The sequence below is a fragment of the Euprymna scolopes genome, chromosome 20 (assembly GCF_053919585.1).
Source record: "Euprymna scolopes isolate OS-2025 chromosome 20, ASM5391958v1, whole genome shotgun sequence".
Taxonomy (NCBI): Eukaryota; Metazoa; Mollusca; class Cephalopoda; order Sepiida; family Sepiolidae; genus Euprymna; species Euprymna scolopes.
The window spans coordinates 65,738,277-65,749,799 of record NC_136501.1 but is presented as its reverse complement, the minus strand read 5'-3'; positions in this window follow the sequence as shown (position 1 = coordinate 65,749,799).

Sequence of the window (11,523 nt, the reverse complement as noted above, 5' to 3'; positions counted from 1 at the left end):
ATATATATATATCTTTATTTTATATATATATATATTTATTTTATATATATATATATATTTATTTTATATATATATATATATTTATTTTATATATATATATATATTTATTTTATATATATATATATATTTATTTTATATATATATATATATTTATTTTATATATATATATATATTTATTTTATATATATATATCTTTATTTTATATATATATCTTTATTTTATATATATATCTTTATTTTATATATATATATCTTTATTTTATATATATATATCATTACTTTTATATATATATATATCATTACTTTTATATATATATATCATTACTTTTATATATATATATCATTACTTTTATATATATATATATATATCATTATTTTATATGTATATATCATTATTTTATATATATATATCATTATTTTATATATATATATCATTATTTTATATATATATATCATTATTTTTAATATATATATCATTATTTTTAATATATGTATATATCATTATTTTTAATATATGTATATATCATTATTCTTAATATATAAATATCTATATATATGTTTTTTCAATTTTTTACATAAGCATAATTTGTTGCTACACAGTCATGAGCATGTTTCGGTCTTCTAGTATTTAATGCGAAAAAGTTAGGATTTACCCGGATCTATTAACCATTTATTGGGCTCCTAGGGAACGATGAAGGGGAGGGAAATTTTTAAATAATCATTATCGCTGTCATAAAAAAATGACTGCATTTGGCTATCATAAGTTTAGTAATGACATACATTCTGAGTTTGCAATTACTATCATTATGAAAAGTTTTAATAACAAATTTATAAATACACCAATAAACCAACATTAAATGGACACATGAAATGGTAATAAATATTAGGGTGGTTTAGAAAAACTTATTTTGGTAAAGTGAGAGAAAACAAACTACCACTATTAAACAAATTATGGGTCTCCTTCTCTCTTTCTTCTCTCTTCCCTTTTTTTCCTTCTCCCCCATCTCCCTTCTCTTCCGTCTTTTCCTTTCTTTCTTACGCCTTCTACTCCCCTCTCCCTCCCCTTCACCATTTCCTAGGAGCCCAAGAAATGGTCAATAGATCCGATTAAATCCTAACCTTTTCGCAGAAAGAAATAGGAATACAAAAATAAAACAAATAATAAAAAGAATTAAAAATGCACTTGCTCTTATAAGTCTCAGACTGGCAGCGGGCAGTAGACAGGCCAACCACATACTTGTTTAACATCTACATATGCTTTAGCCTTAAAACCTAACTCCTCAACCCCTCATCCTACCAACTCCATTCCCTAACACCAACATGAAAATGAATTAATACATGGGCAAATAAGTAAACAAATAGAAAAATAAACAAATCCACACCCAATCAACCCTCTTCTCTGCACAGTTGAACTTCACCTCCCCCAACCCTTTTTACAAAAAGCTTTTTTTGCTGAAAGTTGATTTTCGTTTTTCATTAAGAATTCCGATTTTGAATATAAGCGTTGTTTCCTGAAGAGGTGTCTAGTTACTAAATACTAGAAAACCGAAACATGCTCATGACTGTGTAGCAAGAAATTACAGCTTATGTAAAGACAAACTTGCTCTACTTTTGTATTGAGCAGTCTTGTATTAACCTTGTTATATTTTAGCGGTTACCCACCTTTGAAAAATAGCAACCTCAAATTATATATACACAGGGGCAAAAAGAAAGTTCGCACTTGTAATTTTTTCAAAAACTGCAAATTTAAGCTAAATTTAATGTAACTGTTTAAACAAACTATACCTCATTTGATTCGCCTTTTATTCTTTTATAATTTTACCTGTTCATATTTGACTACCAATTGAAATATTTTAGTGTTCATCTCGATTTTTAAAAATGATTTCAAATTGAGGAGGCAAAAAGAAAGTCCACACAATGGAAAATTGTTAGTTAAATGTAACTTTGGGACATTAATGCAATACAAATACAACAAACACAATGAACTAGTTAATATTTAGTAGCATAGCCCTTCTGCAATTTGACAGCCTGCAATCTTTTTTGTGAATTCCTTGAAATAGACTGCAGCAATACTCCGTGGAAAGGGCATCCCACTTTTTAAAAATTTTTGTCCAAAGTTCTTCCAAATTTAAAATTTTATCATTGCGTAGCTGGTGCTTGATGTAATGTCATACGTTTTTGATAGGATTGAGGTATAGAGATTGTGCAGGCCAATCCAAACACAGGAACCTCTTGACATTGCCAGCTGTAGGCTCTGGACCATTGGTACTAATAATGCCCCACACCAAAACTGAACCTCCACCACCTTGCAGCATTGAAAATGAGCATCTATGATTGAATTTTTCATCTGTCCTCCAACGAACATACTGCCTACCATCACTGCCTAACCTATTGTACTTGCTTTCGTCGTTAAAAAGCACTTTTGACCAATATGAAGAGTCATGATCTTGACTGCATCTGACGAAGTCCAGACGGCGCTTTCTGTTTTTCACAGAAATCATTGGCTTGCGTCTTCCAACATATCCTCGCAAATTAAATTCCTTTAATCTGTTCTTGACAGTAGAAAGAGAGCACTTTTTAACAAGATTGCACTGTTGTTGGATTTGGGGAGTCGTTTCAAATCTGTTTTTTTAGGCTGCGGATCTTTATAGCATTGTCTTTCCCATTAGAAGTAATTTTAGTACTACCAGAGTTAGGGGCATCACGAACACGGTCAGTGTTTTGGTGTTTTTGCACAGTCTTTCGTACCGTTTTCTCATCACATTTCAATCTGAGGTGGATTTCTCGATTGGATAAACCAGAAAGGTTGAGATTAATGAGCTCCTGACGATCACTAAGAGAAAGTTGTAGCATATGGACGTTGTATAACCTGGAACAACAACAATTACGATTAGAGATGCTTTGTTGCCTGTTGGCGGATATTTTAAACTGATATAGGGGTGATAATTTAAGCTGGTTTTAAGCGAATTTGTTGCTGCGGATTTTCTTTTTGTTTCCTCAATTTGAAGTTATTTTTTTTTAAATTGACGTGATAACTAGAATATTTCAATTAAAAGTCAAATATGAACAGGTAAAATTATAAAAGAATAAAAGGCTAATCAAATGAGGTATAGGTTGTTTAAACAGTTACATTAAACTTAGCTTAAATTTGCAGTTTTGACATTTTTTATTTATGCTCATTGCATATATATATATATTATAGAACCAAAAATATCTATAAAAGTGAGAATGTGTGTGTGTGTGTGTGTGTGAAAACACTTCTCAACTTATATACTTAACGATTTTTGATCTACAAGCTTAAAATTTGATATAAAAGATATTCAGACATATGGAAAATTTTTTAATCCATTTTCATCCGGAAAAAAAAAAAAAGAGCTGCTAAGGGGTAAAATTGAGAAATTGGTACATTGGAGTCATCGGATTTTGATCTGTTTTAACTGATGCGCATGTGTGAATAGTTCACATTAGAGATTACTTATATCAAGAATAAGTAGATTGAAAACATCTTTTAAAGATCGTGTCACGCTGGCCTAATGGTTATCATACTTGACTCACTGTCTTGAGGTTTTGGTTTCGATCTCAGCTAGAGTATTTTTTCTTTTTTTACTTATAAGAAGTGAACAGTTTAGAAAAAAAAAACAAGATTCACATACACGTCTCAATTTCTGTATTAATTAAAATTGAATATTTATGTATATTTTATGACTGGGCAACGCCAGGCGGCCTGCTAGTACATTGATATTTTTAGTTTTAATCTCACTTCTATACATAAGGTTCAATGTAATAATCAATAGGGAATTGTCTCTTACAATAAATATATAACCCGTATGAAATAAATTTCATATTTAAGCATATCTTACAACCAGGCCATACTGAGCAGCCTGCTAGTATATAATTCAATATTCGATAAAATATCAATTTTAGATTTACATGTAAAAGTTTATAAAAAGCATTTTCAACCAGCAAATTTTTAGAAGCTTATATTCAGAACATCAGAAAGTTTCCTTGGGTGTACTGCTCGCTCAGCCGAGTGAGAGCAAGCTTCAAAGCATTACTGACTAATGATGATGGAGAGGCACTCGTCGAGCCAAATCAATTCACAATGGTCTCTAATGACGCATGATTAATAGACTATGTCAAGGAAGTCCAGCATGGTTGAGCTAATAGTTCACTCATCTCCACAGTGATTGCTTCCAAAACACGAGAAGCCTTCAATAAGTTTCCAGACTTTTTGTACAGGCATTTAAAATAGTCGTAGACTCTTAAAAATTCAGTATGTTATTGCCATATATTTTGAGATGACTGACCAATTTTTATGACTTCACGTTCGAATGAACAGTTACAGCAAGAATTGGAATACACCCTACTAAAGCCCGATTGTCACAGTTGGTGAATTTCAAAAGTGCAATCTGGACGTGTGGACATTTTAGAAGAACGATATGCAATAAAATTCTGTTTCCAACTTGGAAAAAAATGACACAGAAACGTATGGAATGCTTCAGACTGCTTTTGGACCATCTTGCATGAATCCAGCATCAGTTTTTGAGTGGCATAAGAGATTCAAGGGAGGCAGGGAGTATGTGAGGGATGATGAGAGGTGTGGGAAAAGTAAGGAAGTCAGAAAACCAGAGTTGATTGGCCAAATAAAGAATTTCATGAATAAAGACAGTTGTGTGTCTATAGAGACAATAAGTACACAGTTAAATGTCAGTTTGGGAACTACACACAATCATGAGGAACTGAGGATGTGGAAGATTTACACAAAGTTTGTCCCAAGGATGCTCCATCATTGTCACAGACTATTTGACCAAGATAGGCATCAAGACAGTTCCTCACTCCCCCTATAGTCCAGACATTGCTTCCTGTGGCTTTTGGTTATTCCCTTAGCTAAAGGAAAACTTTAGAGGCTGTCGTTATGAGACAATTGAGGAAATGAAAAAGGTCGTGACGAGGGTCACACAAGAGGACTTCCATGTGACCTTCCAGAAGTTGTTGGAACAGTACAAGTGCATTGCAGCCGGAGGAGATTACTTGGAAGAGGACTAGTTTCATGCGTGTACTATCAATAAATGTGCCCATATGAAAAGTCTGGAAACTTACTGAAGGAACCTTGTACCTGTACATTTAAGAAAAATGATGTTCAAGAAAAAAAAAAGAAAAAAAGTTTCCGTTGAATATTCTCCAAGGAGCTACAGTAGCTCCTTTGTGAGATGAAGTATACAGTAGAATGAAAAAAGAAAATTCGCATTATTTGGATTCTTTGGACTACTCTTCTAATTTTAAGTGGCATGGTTTGGTCAATGTAACCTTCAACCTTTCCAGATGTATCATATCAAACTCAGGAATCTAAAAAATCTGCATGAAATTTGGAGCCAAACTGTTTATTTAATCCACAGTAATTCCATGAGCCATCACTGGGCAGAAGTCCTAAATAATAAGCAATTGTATTTTAAGTGTTGCCCGCACTGAGGATTGAACCTTCAATCTCCAGAAGAGCGTAATTTACAACTGAATTTTATCAAGTATTTTATCCACTCTGCTGCAAGAACTTGCAAAGAAAATGAGAACAGTAGTTTGAATAATTTAAATAATACGAAATATCAAAAGTTCAGAAACAAAAGGAAAGTCTTTAAAAATTTTTTTTATTTTTTTGCCATTTTTTTTTTCAGATTTTGTCTTGGAAAATTAGTAATTACATGGACAAAAATAATTTATTTACAAATTTTTTTTTCTTTTAATATATATATATATATATATATATATATATATATTAATGTCTGTCACATTGTCACTTATCCATTTTTCTCTTCTGATCAGTTAGTGCATTCATTAGAATTTATGGTCACCTTTTAACTGACCACTGGTCATTTCACAAACACTTGGGCAACACGCAAATTTAGTTTTAGTTTCCTTCTTTTTCACTCACTCATTCATTCATTCACTTACTCTCTCACACACGTCTTTTTATGCATCATGTAAAAAAAGAAGAAAAAAGAGGCTTTGTCGTCCAGTCACTTCCTCATTGAAAATAGCATTTTCATTGTTAAGTTGTCAGTCTGTCACACCTCAGTTTGGAAAAGAAATTTGATAAACACAGACTGAATGGACGCATCTGATTTTAGAGGAGTCCATGCATCTAAAAAAAAAAAATAAATAAAAAAATAAACGAGGTCTTGTCTGTCTATATCATTTACATTAACACATTTTAATTTTTTTTTCTTTTTAAACGAAAGATTATTTCAATTATTAATATGCACAGTTTTTGCCAACTGTTCAGAAGAGAAAAAATTAGAAAAAAAAAATATTTTCATTGATTTTTTTTTTTCGTCTAGAATTTTTTTTTTTTTTTTTTTTTTTTTTTTTAGAAGTAAAAAAACCAGCTCACATAACCTGGATTGAAATAAATATTACAATGTTCACAAAGGGAAATTAATCCCATTAATGTCCATAATTTACAAAAAAAAAAAAAATGTTTGGTGACTTACATGTCCAACACTGACAATTATGTTTTTGTATTTTTGTTTTCTTTTTGTTGTTTTTATCAATACTTTTTTTTTATCTTTATTAATTTTTGTTTTGACTTGATTGATATTTTTTCATCTTTATTCGTTTTTGTTTTGTCTTAAATTTTATTTGGTCTTTATTAATATTTTTTTTGTTTTTATTCATTTTTGGCTTTCTCAATATTTTTTTTCTTTCATCTTTGGGTATGCACTCACACCCAGAACTATTATAATAGTCTGTCTTCACTTTATCAACTTATATAATTTTGTTGTTGTTGTTGTCTGTCTCTACAGACAGAAAAATACTTTCTTTGACATATGACACCTTAAAAAACATCCATTTTTAATTTGTTCATTTTACACCATATTAACATAGTTTTAGGTTGTTTACTGCCCAAAACAGGATATCTAATGTAAATGATAGATTCAACAAACACATAGCCATATTTATGGATAATTGAATTTCAGTTTAGATCTGACAGGATTTGAACTTGGCATTGCTGATTCCAGTCAAGAACAGCAACCATTACATTAATTACACCCAGCCCCATGTACCAGCAGAGACACTATTAATTGTTCCTTTTTTAAGTAGGACATGAAATGTTTGACCTCTACAATGCTTTAAAATTTTCTTTTCTAAACTTGAAAATATAAAAATTTTCTTTTCATAAAAAACTTAAGACACCTCCAAAGCATGTGGGCCTGATCTCATCCCTGCTATACTAATTAAGAAATGCTCAGCTGAACTAGTCCCTGTACTTTCCAAACTCTACAACAAATGCCTTGCTGAATCTTGCCTACCTAATAACTGAAAGATGACCTCAGTTGTACGAGTGTATAAAAATTCTGGTGAAAGGACTGACCCTCTCAATTATTGCCCTATCAGTCTCCTTCTCATCTTCGCTAAAATCTTTGAGACATCAATAAATCGCACACTAGTTCACCACCTCACAAAAGCTAATCTTCTTTCTGACAAACAGTACAGATTTAGGAAATGTTCTACTGCAGATATTTTAAGTCATCTCTGAACACATATACAATGCACTAGATAAGGCGGGTGAAGCCAGGGCTGTAGCCCTCGATATATCCAAGGCCTTTGACAAAGTCTGGCATGAAGGACTGCTAATTAAAATTAAATCATAGGGTATAACTGGATGAATATTAAATATAATTTGATCCTTCTGAGACAACAGAACCATCCAGGTTGTCATTGATGGATGTTCATCCAAGCAGCATAACATTAATGCAGGAGTGCCTCAGGGGTCAACCTTGGACCACTATTATTCCTGATATTCATCAATGACCTCACTGATAATATTGTGTCTGAAATAGGCATATTTGCCGATGATACAATGCTTTATAACATGTATGAGGGAAGAACAGATGCACACAAATCTAAGGTAATTGCTGAATCCTTAGAAAATGAGCTCCAGACTGTAGTGGAATGAGGTTGTAAATGGATGGTAACATTTAATGCTAGTAAGACTAAGCTGCTCTCTTAACAATCACAAGAAACCTATCCAACCACTGATGTCCATGATAGCTTCCTACCTTAGAATTCTTCCTTCAAACTCTTTTGCTTAACATTCACAGGAAATATGAACTGGAACAAATACATTGCGGATATTGTGAAGACTGCTGCAAGGAAGGTGGGCTCCCTCTATCATGCTAGAAAACTACTCACACCTGAGAGTATCTTGTACTTCTACAAAGCCACCATTCACGCATGCATGGAGTACTGCTGCCACACTTGGGCTGGTGCATCTACCACTAGTCTCTTCCTCTTGGATAGGGTCCAAAAAAAGGGTCTTCAATCTAATAGATCGCACTTTGTCAACTAGGCTTCAACCTCTGTCCCATCGTCGCAATATTGTATCCTGTCCCTGTTTTACAAGTATTTTAATGGAATGTGCTCTGATGAACTCATTGCACTTGTGCCCCCTCGACGTACATATTCCAACAAACTCAATTAGCAGCAAAATAAAACCCGTTCATTGTAGAGGTCCCTAAATGTCAGAAAGCTTTCCACTCTAATAGCTTCTTCCCTAGAATAGCCAGACTTTGGAATTCCCTTCCTGTTACCTAACCTGATATGCAGAAGTTTAAATGTTACGTAAACCAACATCTTAATCTTTCTTAGACATGGTTCTAGTTAGTAGCTCCTTACATCCAAGTGGCAATGTGCCTTGTTTGGGGTGAAGGTGAGTAAAAGAAAAAAAAAGCGACAAAACCAATAATCAGATACTTTGAGGAATTTACAAGTATTTGTTAAAAAAGAATTTCTTTAAAAAATGAAAACAACTACAAAAAAATTCCTTTTTAAAAATAACTAATACTTTCTCTGGTCTAGACACGCAACTTAAGAACTTAAGACTGTGGTGCACCACAACAACTACTACTACTTCTGTGGGAATACTCTCCTTCCTCTTCTCTTCTTTATCTTTCTATTTCTGCCTTTTCTCTGGATTTCATCAGCCAATCAGATTTGAGGACTGACCAGCGCAAAATGAAAAATATATAACTGGAGGAGAACAAAGAAAAGCAAAAAACACATACGTGCGGACCACGTGTGACACCATCTCAGATGATCACATACATACAAAGGCCTCAAAATTTAATATTTCAGCGAAATAAACTATTTTCTGTATTATAAATTCCTTTACTTTACAGATATAAAATAATTACAGTGTCCCTCTGAAGTCTTGTTTTGTTTATTTATCCTAATACCTTTTCTTAAAGGGTAAATACCTCCAAGAAAAATGGAAAGCTCACAAATAGTGTCTCACTCCTGGACAGGGTTCAAAAAAGAGTTGCCAACCTAATAGGTCCTGAACTATCACAAACAATCTGTTCCATCACTGAAATGTGGCATCCTTGTGTCTGTTTTTACAAGTTTTTCAATGGCAAGTGCTTTGACGAACTCCAAGCACTAATACTCTCTCAACAACAATATCCCCGATAAACAGCAAAATCCCACCCCTACACTGTAGAGATCCCTATGTGCCATAAAGCCTTCTACTCTAACAGCTTTTTCCCCTCGGACTGCTACACTTTGGAATTCCCTACCAAGCCCTTGCTTCCCTTAAATCATTTTTTCGTGTTATATTCAATTAAAAAAAAATAATTTTTTTTTTTGCTCCAAAACTTTATTTTAAATTAATAATCGTTAATTAAAACATCTTCATTTTTTTTTTTAATAATTAGTATTTAATTTTTATTTATTGATAAAAATAATGGTGAAGTGAGAAATATGTTTTAATTTAATACAGGAACAGATGAAGGATAATACTTGACTCGTAAATAAATTCAAGCTAGAAATTACTTGAATATCGACAGCTTCAAAATTGTGTTAGTTTTGCACAATCAGGATAGCAATTTTTTTTTAAACTAAAAAATGTGGAAAAATAAGTGTTTACTTTCAAACTTTTTACACTTAAAAGTGATTTTGAAACTTTATTGGCGAATAGAAGATAAATTTGAAGACAAAGGTCAAATATTAAGGTATATTTGTGCCTCTAAACCAAAATTTAACACCTAAACAATGCCGTAATTATTTAATTTTTAAATCCTATTAAAAAAAAAAATCATTTTGTAATAAACAAATTAGCATAGTTTAAAAAGAAATTAAACAAAAATCAGAGTTAAAAAAAACTTTGAGTAAAGTAGGTAGTGGTAGTTGTGAATAAACTTGAAGGAATAGATTTTAAAGAAATGTATTTTTCAGTTTCTGAATAAGTTATGGTTTGCCAAACTTTTAAAACTATATTTCTCCTCTCCAATGCAGATAGAACTTTTTTAATTTTGGAATTGCTTGAAAAGCCCCTATTTACTTGTCTCTCCATGAGGGCAAAATTAGACAGAAAATTGGCTTCTGATGTAGAGAAAATTCAGTTCCCCAAAAAGGGACACTGAATTAGAATAAAAAATAAAAATGGTCTTAGTCTAAAAGGATTTCTCTTTCACTGACCAAGGACAGAAAAGATGAAATGTAGTATCAAGAGATACAACTTGCTCTTGCTAAAAAAAATTAAAAAAAAGTTAAAATGTCTAGAAAAGAAAATAATGAAATTAAAAAAAAAAAAAAAAAAAAAAAACTATATCCGAAAATTACAAAAGGCCTCAAAAACTTTCACACACGAAAAAGACGAATCGCTTCCTTTACCTTTGGTATTTCTTATTCACAAAATACCAGCTCATAATATTTTCTGTTTTTTTTTTGTTTGTTTTTTTACTAAACAAATCAAATTCTTTTCTAAAAATTCTTCTGGATTTAGAACAGAGGGTAAGACATATTCTGTGTCTATGAAATATGTTGAACAATCTTAAAATTCTAACAAACTTTCTTTTTCAAAAATTCATTAAAATAAAAAATAAAAATTAAAAAAAAATCAACACCTCATTCACACATAATGTCTGACAGAATTAATTATATATATTATATATAAAATCTCCGACAAACACGAGGACACATTATTTTAGTTTATTGTAATTGTGACATTCATTTCTGATAGCTGCCATCTATCAAACTAATTTGTTTGAATCTGTTTATTGATTTGAATTTGTTCAGTGAATTGATTTTGTATTCCCCTTTTCTGTGTTTATGCACAGCATATATATATATGGATTGATTGACCATGGTCAAAGGTAACTCAAAGGCTACCTTTTCATTAGCTACTACACAAATGTAGGGAGATGGTGTCACATCTTTCACGGGATTACACTATTTACCGTTGATTAACTTATAATCTGGGTGTTTTAACAAGAATATTTTCTAGTTGAACAAATTACTATAGCCACATATTCTACCCAACCTTTCTCTTCTTTCCGCCTCTTTCGAATCTATCAACTTACCTTTGTATTCCCTCCTTCTGAAAATTAGTCTCATTATAAAAGGTATTTAAGATGCCATCTTGTTTCACTTTGAAAAAAGTTTCTGCCAATAAGAAGAAACAAAATATTAATGTTTTCGATGCGAGGCTCTCTTTTGTTGTTTTTCTACTTTTGTATTTTCTTTAAATTCT